The sequence below is a fragment of the Gorilla gorilla genome, chromosome 13 (assembly GCF_029281585.2).
Source record: "Gorilla gorilla gorilla isolate KB3781 chromosome 13, NHGRI_mGorGor1-v2.1_pri, whole genome shotgun sequence".
Lineage (NCBI taxonomy): Eukaryota > Metazoa > Chordata > Mammalia > Primates > Hominidae > Gorilla > Gorilla gorilla.
In genome coordinates, this window is record NC_073237.2 from 61,159,603 (window position 1) to 61,173,683 (window position 14,081).

Here is a 14,081-nt window from a genome sequence, read left to right on the forward strand (position 1 = left end):
TCTCGTCTCTCTCTCCAGCTTAGTGGTGTAACTAAAAGCTGGCAGTATTGCAGACAATGCAGAGCGCTGACCACTTCTGGAGCCCCATTAAAGGCACCATCCCCAGAGCATAGTTAATATTTTGTCCCAACTTGCAGCTCCCTGGGAAAACTCTTTTCAGAGAGAGTGGTTGGATATTTGATTTGACTCTGAACTCAGCTCAGTTGGGGGAAGAAAAAGCTTACCCCCAGGGCATTACTGAAACAATAGCAAACTGTTGGCAAAATGTCAATTGCCTAAGGCTGTGATTTCAGTTGAGGCAAAGGAAGAATCTGGCCAGGAATTTAAAAGGAAAGTCTGGAGAACTAGCCAACTATAGGGAACTTTGGAAAGCTCTGGCATATTCCTGGGTATTTAAAAGGCTGTACAATGTGCAAGTCTGTACACATGCCCAGAAATGACCTGGGAAAGGAGAATGTCACCTCTGACTGATCTTGAGGCACTGTGTAAGCAGGAAGTGAAAATCAGTGCTATTTGTAAGCTTCCTGAAGTTTGAAGGTATGACTTCTCATGAAGATTTCTTTGGCAAAGGGTAGAAGACATACAGGCAAAGCATTTAAGGAAATCTTTTAAATGATCATTAGTTGACTACTACATTTTACCGGTCCAGGTATGACTTCTAGGAAGCCAGGCTTACAAATAAAAACAAGATCCTAAAAAAAAAAAAAAAAAAAAAGTTCTAGCAGAGAACTCGGTGGCCACACACTACGGGGAATACAGGATCTGTAAAATTCGTTCATGAAAGTACTAAAGAAGCAGCATCAAGAAAAACAACACACTGATGATTAAAAAATTTAGGGGAATAATGTGGAGCAATCTGATATGAGATTTGTTAAAATATATTACCTAAAATGTTCAGTTTTAACAAAAATTGAGAAATGCAAAGAAACAGGAAATAAAACACACAGAGACAAATAATAATAAAAAACGAACAAAAAAAAGTCCCTGTGGGAGCCTAGATTTTAGACTTCGTAGTCTTTAAGTTAGCTGTTACAAATACATTCAAAGAACTAAATGAAACCATGTCTAAAGAATTAAAGGGAAGTATCAGAATGGTGTTTCACCAGAGAAAGAGTATCAATAAAGATAGAAATTATTAAAAAACAAGGAAATTCTGGAGCTTAAAAGTATAATAACTGAAATGAAAAATTCACTAGAGGAGCTCAACAACAGATATAAATTGGCAAATGAAGGAATCTTTTCACTCGAAGTTAGGTCAATAGAGATTGTTCAATGTGAGGATCAGAAAGAAAAATGAACCGAGTCTCAAAAGACTTATGTGACTCCATTAAATGTTGTGCCAACATGGACATTATAGGATTCCCAGAAGATGAGAATGAGGCAGAAAGAATATTTAAAAAAAAATGGCAGAAAACTTTCCAAACTTGCTGAAAAATATTACTCTATGCTACACATTCAAGAAGCTCACTGTAATCCAAGTTGAATAAGCCCAAAGTGATCCATACCTAGACCCATCATAGTTGAATTTAAAGAAAAATCTTGAAAGTAGCAAGAGAAAAATGACTTGTTACAAGGAATCCTCAATAGGCTTAATAGCTGACTTACGAGAAACCCTGGAGGCTAGAAGACATTTTCAACATTGAAAGAAAAAGACTGTCAACCAGTAATTCTCTATTTAGCTAAACTTTTCTTCAAAACTGAAAGTGAAATTAAGACGTTTCCAAATAGATAAAAACTGAAAGGATTCTCACGAACTCTAAGAAATGTTAAAGGGAGTCTTTCAGGTTGAAATGAAAGGACACTTAATGGTAAATTTTAATCCGTGTGAAGAAATAAAGAGGAATGGTTAAAGGTAACTACAGGCATTATGAAAGACATGTACAAATAGATAGAATAATAGATTGAAGTTTTTGTTAGGGATAGGCTCTAAATCCATATCTTTTGTATAGTATAAATTGTGATTCTGTATTGGAATTATACTTTGCTGTCTGGAGAAGTGTTTATAAAAGTAATGAAAATTTTGGTTTCAGGTAAAACAAAAATTAGAACAAAAATTATACTGAAAATAATTATTACATAAATTTTGAATGATAACTATGAGCTTGTGACATATATGTATTACATCATTTTCTTATTACAATATCTCACTAGGGTGTGTTATCTAGATTTTATAGATGGGGAAAATTGAATTAAGAAAGAAAGTGACTTGCCCAAGGTCATTTAAGTAGTAAGTGGTGGAGCTAGGATTTGAGCTGTGGTCTGTTTAACACTAAAGCCCAAGCTTTTAAATACTGCTTTACACCTTAATATCCGGTGCTTTAATATTCTTGGCCTTCTTTCAAAAACTTCCCTCTTCCTGTCAATTCCAATAAATGCGTTTTTGTTTGTAACATTTTTTTCTCCAGTTATTTAAAACACAACTGAATAAAGCAATTCTTATAAAGTTGTATTGATGGGCTTATGGTACGTAAAAGATGGATTCCTTCATAGTTTTACAGATACGGTTCTCTTCTGGAATTTATAATACAACATGAATGCATCACTACCTTATAAGGCAGAGATAAGGTGCTGTTTGTCTCTGCCTCTAGTTTCTAAAATTGACTTGGTTTAATGGCATCATCTTAATGGTGATTGCTGTCACTGAGCTACTTCATCTCTTCCCCTGTTTTCAAGCAGTCCATAAATACTAAACTTTGCATCAATGCTGATAAACTAGCTACCTTCCAGTGCCCTATATTTGATGATCCTCTCTTGGCACTTAATAAGTTCAGCTTATAGATGATGTTCATGATTATATTCTGTGGGCAGCAAGCCATCCAGATGCCGAGGCAAGAGACCAAGGGCACGAGTTGTTCCAGTGTAATAAAGTACATAAAACAACAAGAGTTATACTAGATCTAGATCATAGACATGATTATATATGAATATCATATGAATTATATGTATATATTATATATATTATATATGAGTATCATTAATCATTAGTTTGTAGCAATTACTCTTTATGCCAATATTATAATAATACTCGCTCTATAATCATAACCTAGGAAAAACTAGGCCATACAGAGATAGGAGCTGAGGGGACATAGTGAGAAGTGACCAGAAGACAAGAGTGTGAGCCCTCTGTCATGCCTGGACAGGGCCACCAGAGAGCTCCTTGGTCTAGCAGTAACATCAGTATCTGGGAAGATGCCTGTTGCCAAGCAGACTGTGGTCTAGTGGTAGCGTCAGTGCCAAGGGAAAACACCTGCTACTTAGCAGACTGGGAAAGGGAGTCTTCCTTTCCCCAGGGGAGTTTAGAGAAGACTCTACTCCACCTCTTGTGGAGGGCCTGACATCAGTCAAGCCTGCCCGCAGTTATCTGGAGGCCTAACCGTCTCCCTGTGATGCTGTGCTTCAGTGGTCACCCTCCTAGTCCGCTTTCATGTTCCATCCTGTACACCTGGCTCTGCCTTTTAGACAGCAGTAGCAAAATTAGTGAAAGTACTAAAAGTCTCTGATATGCAGAAATAATATTGTAATATTATGCAGAAATAATAGCGTATGCTATTGCATACGCTATATATGCGATATGCAGAAATAGTAGCGTAAGCTGTCCTCTCTCTCCCTCTCTCTCTGTCTGCCTTGGCTGCCAGGCAGGGAAGAGCCCCCTGTCTAGTGGACATGTGACTCATGTGACCTTGTCAATCATTGGAGATGACTCACACTCCTTACCCTGCCCCTTTTGCCTTGTTTCCAATAAATAACAGCACAGCCTGGCATTTGGGGCCACTACCGGTCTCTGCGTCTTGGTGGTTGTGGTCCACCGGGCCCAGTTGTCTTTTCTTTTATCTCTTTGTCTTGTGTCTTTATTTCTACAATCTCTTGTCTCTGCACACGGGGAGAAAAACCCACTGACCCTGTGGGGCTGGACCCTACAATGTTCAAGATGAAGATATAATGCTTATAAGCATCCATTTATAACTGTTTATAGTTGGCAACCTACCTTCCTTCCTTCCTTTTTCTTTTTCTTTCCTTTTTTTTTGGAGACAGGGTCTTGCTCTGTTGCCCAGGCTGGTAGTGCAGTGGCACAATTATAGCTCACTGCAGCCTCGATCACCTGGGCTCAAGCAATCTTCCTGCCTCAGCCTCCTGAGTAGCTAGGACTATAGGCATGTGTCACCACACCCAGCTAATTTTTTACTTTTTGTGGAGATGGGATCTTCCTGTGTTGCCCAGGCTGGTCTTCAACTCTTGGTTGCCTCAAGTGATTCTCCCTCCTTGGCCTCCCAAAGTGCGGAGATTACAGGCATGAGCCACCATACCTGGCTGCTAGTTTGGTCATTTTCTGTTTCACAGACATTTAGCTTGATTAGGGTTCTAATGGTGTATTGTTGCAAACCTGTCTTTGATTCTTTTAAAGATTATACTGCAATATTTTGTGGTTTGGGCAAATAAGCACTGTTTTTGGAGACAAATCTGTATTCAGAGTCTTGGCTGCCACTTGTTGGCTGACTTACTTTTAGATATGTTTCTTCTGAGTCAGTAATCTCATCTATAAATTGGAGACAGTGATACTAAACCTTTTAACTTTAATTTTAAAAGCGTCATTGATATTATGAGCTTCTATGAGTTTGTGTTTGGGGGAAGTCTTATAACCAATGAGACAATCACGGAGTTTCCTTCTTGCAAATGGTGAAGGTAAAGGAACTTTGAAACTTCAGTGGTACTTTCATAGTCTGTATTTGACAAGGGATCTTTTCTGATGAGATTGGTTCTTGTAGTTTGACTGTTAATAGAAAAAGTTAAAACAGTAGGTCATAAAAAGTGCTGCATACTTCTCACTAACATTTTAACTTGAAATGTGCAAAATGTATAAATAGACTGTTTTTGTGACTAGGACCAAGGACCTTTTTTTCAATATAGGCTTGCTGATTGGAACTGCAAGTCTTATATAAATCTACATCTATAACAAATCATATCCAGTTTATGCTTTATTTCTTTAATATAGATTAAAAAATTGAGACACTTGCAGAGCAGTGGTTCTCAAAATGTGGTTCCCAGCCCAGCAGCCTCAGCATCATGGGAATTTCATAGCATGCAAATTCTTTGGTTTTACTCCAGACCTACTGAATCAGAAACTATGGAAGGTGGGGCTCAGTATTCTATGCTTGGCTTCCATGCTACATTTTCAGAAACATTATATTCTATATTTTATTATTTTTCCCAGTTTTAAAAATATTTCTCTTATCTTTGCCTATTTCAACAGCAGTGTTTTGCAGTGACTTGCCTTTATCAAGTCTTTTCAATGCGTTTGACTTAGTTTTTAAAGATACAAGACCTTTTATTTTTGCTTTTATGGTTTATGTGATATTTAATTAAATTAGCTAATTACAATAACAATAAAACTTCCCTGTTGAGGTTTTGGAACAAATATTGTTCTGAGTGAATATACAGCTCAGCAGTTGGGAGCAGAAGTGTTGAGGGGCATGCTAGAGAGACTCCTGCAGGCTGTGAGTTTTCAGTATTCTGTGGGCATCTGTCAGTATGGTTAAAGAGGAAATGAACAGTGTGGGTTTACATAGCAAGCTGGGTAAGTGAAGCTTGATCAAGAGAGCTTCTCATGTGTATTATTCTATATAGGCTTATATATTTCTTGGATCCATTTATCTTTATAACCCCTAATTCAGTATGCATGTTTTAGACTTTTGTTAGTCTGTAGGTAGTCTTCTTGGCTAGACCCCAGAGTTAGAAATATGTTTTTAGTGATTTTCAGATCTCTCAGGTCAGTATTGTGGAGAAATAAGAGAACCCAGTAGTTCATATGAAAAATATGTGCCTGTTATTATGACACCAAAGGGGAAACTCTGTAGCAGCTAATACTTGAAGTAGAAAACAGATGGAAATCTTCTTCTCTAGCCTAAGACTGCAGCTTTTGCCCTGGCTTATAGTGCCTACTTTGATTGGAAAATCCAATTATGTGTGGAGATAATTCCACAGGTGAAGTGTTTGCCTACCATTGAGATTCTTAAGGGATATATAAGTCGATCCAGACTCTGGCATGCTGAATCGAAACTGTTGCTCCTCAGCAACATTCTAGATGGAGTTTTGATTGAGCTACTTTTTAATGAGTGTTTTAATTATTACTATATTTTTAACCACATTGCTAATCTGACAAAAGGAAAGGGCCTGAATAGCCTGTCTAAGTCAACTCTGGATCATCTCGTTACTGCAATAGTTGGATCATAATACTGCTGTGCAACATTAATAGAAAACTACATAATGTACAGAAAATAACTATTGCATAGGAACATCAGGATACTATAGCAGTTGTCCAATAAAACAGCAGTATTGGTCCCCCTGAAGTTGTTCAGATAGGGATTTGATAAGCCTAGTATTCATTCTTCACTGACACAGTAACTCAATCATTTCACTGACAAAATAATAGTTGCTACATATCTGATTTAACAAAGAAATGAATGTTGCTTAAATCCTTAAGATAGATTGAAGTTTTTGTTAGGGATAGGCTCTAAATCCATATCTTTTGTATAGTATAAATTGTGATTCTGTATTGGAATTATACTTTGCTGTCTGGAGAAGTGTTTATAAAAGTAATGAAAATTTTGGTTTCAGGTAAAACAAAAATTAGAACAAAAATTATGCTGAAAATAATTATTACATAAATTTTTAATGATAACTATGAGCTAGTGACATATATATATTACATCATTTTCTTATTACAATATCTCACTAGGGTGTGTTTTCTAGATTTTATAGATGGGGAAAATTGAATTAAGAAAGAAAGTGACTTGCCCAAGGTCATTTAAGTAGTAAGTGGTGGAGCTAGGATTTGAGCTGTGGTCTGTTTAACACTAAAGCCCAAGCTTTTAAATACTGCTTTACACCTTAATATCCGGTGCTTTAATATTCTTGGCCTTCTTTCAAAAACTTCCCTCTTCCTGTCAATTCCAGAGATAACATTCAATAACTTGACAACAGTGACCTTTCTAAACAAATACAGTGCGTTACAGAACCAGATGGCCTAAGATTATATTTTATTTTTCTGGCTCAAAATAAATTGCCTGCCCTAAGACTGATAAAGTCCAAAAAAAGACCCTTCTGTGTCCCAGGACCTCATCAGGCCACATGGCCAGCCAGTGCTGTTTATCATAAGTCAGCCACGAGTAGAAAACCTATGTCTTTATAGTATAATTTAGATTAGGACCTAATGAAGGGGCAAGAAGCTGGTTTACTAAATAAAATAAGATCATTCAGTAATCGCAGTGCATTTGGTGGAAAGATTCTGAAGAAGTAAAGACAGAATTCTAGGCGGTACTACTGTCTGTTCTATAAATTGGATGTAAGGAGAAGGCTGATTTATAATTCAACAAACTCCCAAATTAGGCATCCCTTTTTCCCCCTTGCTGGGATTTAAGGAGGATTTTTTCTAATAACTAGCCACCTTATTCTTGATCATTCAAAATCTGGGTGAGAATTTTCTTAAAAGTCTTAGACAGATATATTTTAAATGTAATTCTATATTGGGAACATAAGTTATTATGCCACACATAAGCATAAACAATGCTTTCATGAGTTCAATTATACTTAATGAATTTCACACTTAGAGAGACAAGTTTAAGCAGGGTAGGCATAGAAATGTTTCAAAGATATGTTGAAGCCAAACTTGTAATTGACAGTCAGATATAGTGACAAAAGAAACACTAGACTTGGAATTAGGAGACCTCTGTTTGAGACTTGGCTTTACCATTACTCTGTAAGGATCCTTGAGCAAGTGATTTAAATTCTCCAAGACTCAGTTATTTGTAAAATGATGCCAGAATGATATTACTTGCCTTATTTTATTGCAGGGTTGTTCTGAGGACAAAGTTAGGGAACAGGTGACAAAGGTACAGTGATGTACAAATGGATGCTGTTATTATGGCAGCATCTAATATATATAAGGGTAAATGTCCTGAGCTGTGAGTGGGACAGATTTGCCTTTAGAATTGCTCTGCTTTTTGAATTTCAGTACTCTCATCTGTATAAAATAATCAACATCACAGATTTGTGAGAATTACATTAATGTAGATACTATATTGAAATTTTTGTAAAATAGTGATGGGGTAGGAGTTATTATCTTGAACAGATTTCAGAAAGTTAGAAAAGAAATAGCCAGAGATTTTTTTATCTGTTCCCAAACATCTTAATAAGATAAATTACTCATAGAATGTTAGAATGCTAGAAGAGCCCTGTGAAGGTCGTCTGTCTTATCCTGCTTATTTTAAGACAAGGATCACCTCCTAATACTTTTGTCAATTGTGCTCTGTTTATATGCATAGATGATAACATCTCACCAGCATCATCAATTGTAAAGGATAGCAACTGTCTCTCAATCACAATAGATGCAGATTTCTGAAAATGTAAAGCCATGTCAGAGAAGAACTCTGGAGCTAGTATCGGGCTGTGAAAAGAATTTGGGCTTTGGCCCGGTGCCGTGGCTCACCGCCTGTAATCCCAGCACTCTAGGAGGCTGAGGCGGGCGGATCACGAGGTCAGGAGATCGAGACCATCCTTGCTAACATGGTGAAACCCCGTCTCTACGAAAAAAAAAAAAAAAATACAAAAAATTAGCCGGGTGTGGTGGTGGGCACCTGTAGGCCCAGCTACTCGGGAGGCTAAGGCAGGAGAATGGCGTGAACCCGGTAGGCGGAGCTTGTAGTGAGTCAAGATCGCACCACTGCACTCCAGCCTGGGAGACAGAGTGAGACTCCGTCTCAAAAAAAAAAAAAAAAAAAAGGAAAAAAAAAAAAGAAAAGAATCTGGGCTTTGTTGTGAAAAGTTGAGATGGAATCTTACTCCTGTCAGTTACTAGTTTGTGACAGCGAAATATTTACTTAGTATTTTGTGGCCACATAGCTATGCTGTTTTTGTTGTTGTTGTTGTTTTAACCTACCATTGTTGTTTTAACTTACCACATAGGCTATGTCTGTGTCTATACTTAAACCTGACTGGCTCTTCATTTTTACATATCATTCTTTGGATCTGAGATGTGTTTGATTTTTATGCTATTTATACTAATGGTTCTTGACCTTCTCTTTCTTGTCTCTTAACACATTTGAGACTGGGGATTACAATAGTGATCCCTGAATATTGCAGGGGTGCTTGTGGCAAATCAGCATCTTGGAGTTGTAGGTCAGGTGTACTTTGAAAAGGCTTCCTTTTTAAGGGTGGTTTAGGGACTTACACATGAGCTATATATATATATATTTTTTTTTTTTTTTGAGACGGAGTCACGCTCTGTCACCCAGGCTGGAGTGCAGTGGCGCGATCTCAGCTCACTGCAACATGAACTATAATTTTTAAAACTATAATTATTTTGGGTCATATGTCCTGTTTTTCTTTCATTGTTGATTTTGTACGGTTGAATTTATCTATATTGGTGTCTAAAAAAATATTTGAAAGCTAACTGGACAGTATTTTAATGTGAAATTGTAAAATAGTTTTAAGTGTATTCCCATGAGAAGAGCTGTTCCAAAGAAAATAATAGGAAAATAATATTTTATCATTGACCCAGTAAAAACAAGTGCAAAAAAAATTTATGTTCACAATCAAGAATAATGACCTTTGTGCACTTTTTAGAACACAGTATTGAGAGATTTTGTAGTTTATATATTGACTTTATCTTTGACTTATTGAAAATATTGTTTTCATCCTTATTGGGTGTCCTGGAAAAATACCCAAGTTGATCCTTAAATTTGAAAAAAGAAAATTCAAAACCAAGTATTTAGTTCTAGATTCTAATGGTACTAGACTAGAAAATAGAAGATTGGTAGGTAAAGAAAATAATGTATATGAAATAGTATATGAACACAGAAGCATAACATATTTGTGTTCCTACATTGAACACAAATTCAGTATGCATTTTCTGTCTTTTTGCAGCAGTTCAACTTTGGACATGTATTTCTTTCTTTCTCTTTTTGTTAAATAAATGAACAGAATTTATCCCTTGATCATCTGTAACATAGTTTCATTGTAACCAATAGTCTGGGCTTTCACTTGAATGTTTTTTTAATGAATTTATGTGGAGATGCTTTGCATTTTTCTAAATTTTGGCTACACTAATTAGAGAGTGGGTATTACGAAAAACTGACAGGCAGTTTTAAAAAATATTAAATGAATTGGTTTTGAAAAGGGATACAACTATGTAGTTTTACATTTTTCAACTTGTTTTTACATTGCCCTTTAGAATGTTTAATATTTTGTAATGAAAGTGTGTTGTTTTTCTTTTTTTTCTTTTTTCTTTTTTTTTTTTTTCAAAAAGAAAACAATCGGGAAAAAATCTGAGAAATATTTTCAGTTGTCCAAGGCTAATGTTGACTTAAATAGGTCTAGGTCTTCATGGTTGACAGCTGCAGTTAATTAGCTTTTTCTTTCTTAACAAAGAAAGCAAATGGAGCTGCAAGACATTCATTGCCTTTTCTGTCATCATAATAATAATGTATGTATTTAACTCCTGCAGTTCCTTAAATTGATTTAGTGCTAAGCTGCCTACATTACATATAATAGGAATGACAAGTGAAAGCTGCAGCACATATTTGCGTGGCAAAAGGGAGCAGTGATTGACAGCAAAGTTTCTCTCTACAAGAAATAGCAGTGTTGTGGAGCTCAAAAAGGGCCAGATACATAATTCTTAAAATTGTAGAGCAGATTCATGAAATGAATTTTAAAAAGTGATTGCCACTTGGTGTACTTGAGTGTCTTTGTGTTTTTGGCTCTGGGTGAGGGGCACAGATGGACAGAATCTCACCTGACTGCCAAATATCAATAAATTCCTTTTAAGTATGTTAGTATTTGTAATTTAAGAATGATACTTACAAATTTTAGATCAAATTGTGTCTCTGTACTCAGTAACTGAGTCCTTTAGCTGTAACAATTCACTGTATTTGAAGAAGCCAAGTAATACATCTATTCAAATAAAGATTTTGAAGGCCCTAAATTGAGTTATCTTTCATGGAAAATACCCATTTTTACATGTCTGTAAAACTTGAGGTATCATTTCTGGAAAGGTAATCACATAGGATTGGTAGTTTCTTTTGGTCAGACAGTGGCTAAATGCGATCATCTTTCAAAAGTACTCAAAAAATATTCTGGCTTTCTTTTGTTCCCATGACACATACCCAGAAGCCATGGTTGAAAGGACACTTGGTGATTGCTGCTGCATGATGCTCTGTGATGAGCCTAGATTGCTGGGCTTCATATTATACCATGGAAATGTTTCTTATTTTGTTGACAACTCTGTGTCTGTGGGAGGTGGGGAGGGGAAGCCCTGTGTGTGCTTGTACACTGGCAGCCTCTACTGGCCATTGCAAAGAGCAGCATTGACCTCTGTTCTTTCCATTCCAGGTTGCATATGCTTTTACTTGGGTTTAGCTCTTTCTTCTTTGGTCCTCACCCTCTTTGCTGTCCTCTTTTGAAGACTAGTTATTCTGTTGGATGTCTTGATTTATAATTATTAAAGAGCTACTAGTCCAGTATTTTCATTAATAAATTAATATCATAAGTGAATGGAATTCTTCAGGACCTTAGAAGAAGTTATGAATATAACCTTTCCTTGAGAAATAATTTTCATGTAAGAGGGAAGATAGATTTATCTTTATGTAGGTTTTAAAATACTTTCTCAGTTGCAAGCCTTAATGTATGATATAGAGATTAGTCATTTACTTATGACTGACAAAAAACCCTGATGCCCTGAAAGAAAGCCTTGGCTCAGTGATAGACTTAATTACACACACACACACGTACATACACACACATATATATATATGTATGTGTGTGTGTATATATGTATATATATGTATGTATATACATATATACGTATATATATTATATATGTGTGTGTATGTACATATATACGTATATATGTATGTATATACATATATATATATATAATTCTTTAGATTTAGGTATATCAGCTTTCTCTTAGAGGTTTCCAGGAAGTAGGCAGAAACTCTTATTGGGCTTTATGCATATGAATACCTGCGGGGGTTGGATAGAGGGTGGTTTCTAGGCTTTAAGTCTAGACAGAAAATGATAAGTATTTGTAAATAAAAGATCCAAGGATGGTAGTAAACTGGATTATTCTGTTTCAGGGATAGAAACTTATAAAATGTTTGATCTAATATCTTTGACTTCGGGCAGTAATTTGACCACAGTAGATGATTTCCCCAATAAAATAGACTCACTTCTTGACATTTACATTTTATCAGTGGCTCTACTTACTAATCACCTAGTTATCTTTGAATCTCTTGGTATTTTCAAATAAGACATCTAATTGAATCTTTTTATACAAAGTCTCGTATCCAATGGCTTCCATTCCTACTGCTACCACCAATTCCTAGATTGTTACAGTAACTTTAGGTTAGTGCAAAAGTAATTGGCAAAAGCCACAATTACTTTTGTGCCAACCTGTACTAATAGATTTCATTTTTTCCATGTTCTTTATCTTTTAATTCAGCTCGTACAACCTAGCCATATGCATTTGACTAAAACATTGCTTTTATTGCATCACATTTTTTTCCTTTAATAATTTATTATTTGCTTGAGAAAATGAAAAGGACTAAAGGATATACCCAGTAGAGCAAGACAAGGAGCGTGGAACTAGGAATAGGAAGATGTGGGATTTTTGCTTTGATTTTCACTATATGACCTTAAGCATATATGTATACCTTCCTGAGTCTCTGTTTTTCTATTATTTAAAATTATTTGTTGCCAAGATTGGTTAAAATAATGTTATATGAAATTGCCATGAGTTCTTTAGGACTCTATTTTCCTGCTACTGAGTAAAAAGACAAAATTTCTTAGTCTGGAATTTCTTTTCAAACAGCTCATTTCTGTACTATGCGTGGCATATAATAGGTACTTAATAAATGCTGTTTGAATAGATTCTGTACTTCCAATCTTGTATTTCTCTCTTTATTTTCCAACTCAAATATGTTGTCTCTACTCTGACCACTGAAAATGTTGTTCATATGGTCACAGCTACATCATTCTCCTGTTCTTTGCCCTGCTAAGAATGCTGTCCTTCACTTTTTTTTCAAATCCTGATTTTTAGGAATAGTCAAGTTCCCCCATCTCCTTTGAGTCCACTTTTTCTTTTTCTTTTTTTCACCATAGCAATACTTACTATCTTTACCACTCACTGCTCTATTTTGAGATATATAGTATCTTGTATTATAATAAAAATGCCCTGTTTGCATACCTTCTCTTCTTTGTATACTGTAAACTCCTGTAGAATAAGAATAATAGCTTTGATTTTTGTAGTTACTCTTTAAGGATATTTTCATTGAACTTGTAATATATCCAGATTAACATATGGGCCAAGTGCAGCGGCTCATGCTTGTAATCTCAGTACTTTGGGAGGCTGAGGCAGGTGGATCACTTAAGGTCGGGAGTTCAAGACCAGGCTGGCTAAAATGGTGAGACCCTGTCTCTACTAAAAATACAAAAAAAAAAAAAAAAAGTTAGCTGGGCATGGTGGTGCATGCCTGTAATCCCAGCTACTAAGGAGGCTGAGGCAGGAGAATCACTTGAACTCAGGAGGTGGAGGTTGTGGTGAGCTGAGATCATGCTACTGCATTCCAGCCTGGGAAACAGAGTGAGACTCTGTTTCAAAAAAAGAAAAAAAGCAAAACAGGTTAACATAAAAGAAATGGTTTGTATTTGCCACAACATATTAGAACAAGGATTGGCAGGTTGTTAGAAGTGAGATACTAAGATGCTGTCAGACTACTGATACTCTTAATTTATAGGGGTAAAGAGTTCAGATTGCAAGGGTTTGGAGAAGGTTCCCTTCTGGAAAAGAATGATCTGCATATTGTTATGAGTTAGTGATTCTTCTATTTTAATAAAGCACCCCTTTAACATATAGATACCTTAATTAGGAACAGGTCCTTATATGTCAATATTGTTTGCTTGTGAATATAAATTAAGTGGTAAAAGGCATAGAAGTCATGGGGTGAGAGAGACACTTACCTTTCCACTGATAACTTTTGAACTTTTTTTTTTTAAGTATTTACATTTTTACGTGTTCAAATCTAACAAAC

The 14,081-nt window shown here is 35.9% G+C and overlaps 1 protein-coding gene and 1 pseudogene across 12 annotated transcripts in view; one reads left to right on the forward strand and one right to left on the reverse strand.

Annotated features, from left to right (window-relative positions):
- The window catches only part of RFX3 (regulatory factor X3), a 310,622-nt gene that overhangs the window by 53,118 nt on the left and 243,423 nt on the right, over window positions 1-14,081 (forward strand). The gene's annotated exons all lie outside the window — the stretch shown is intronic.
- On the reverse strand, window positions 13,062-13,902 carry LOC129524650 (uncharacterized; annotated as a pseudogene).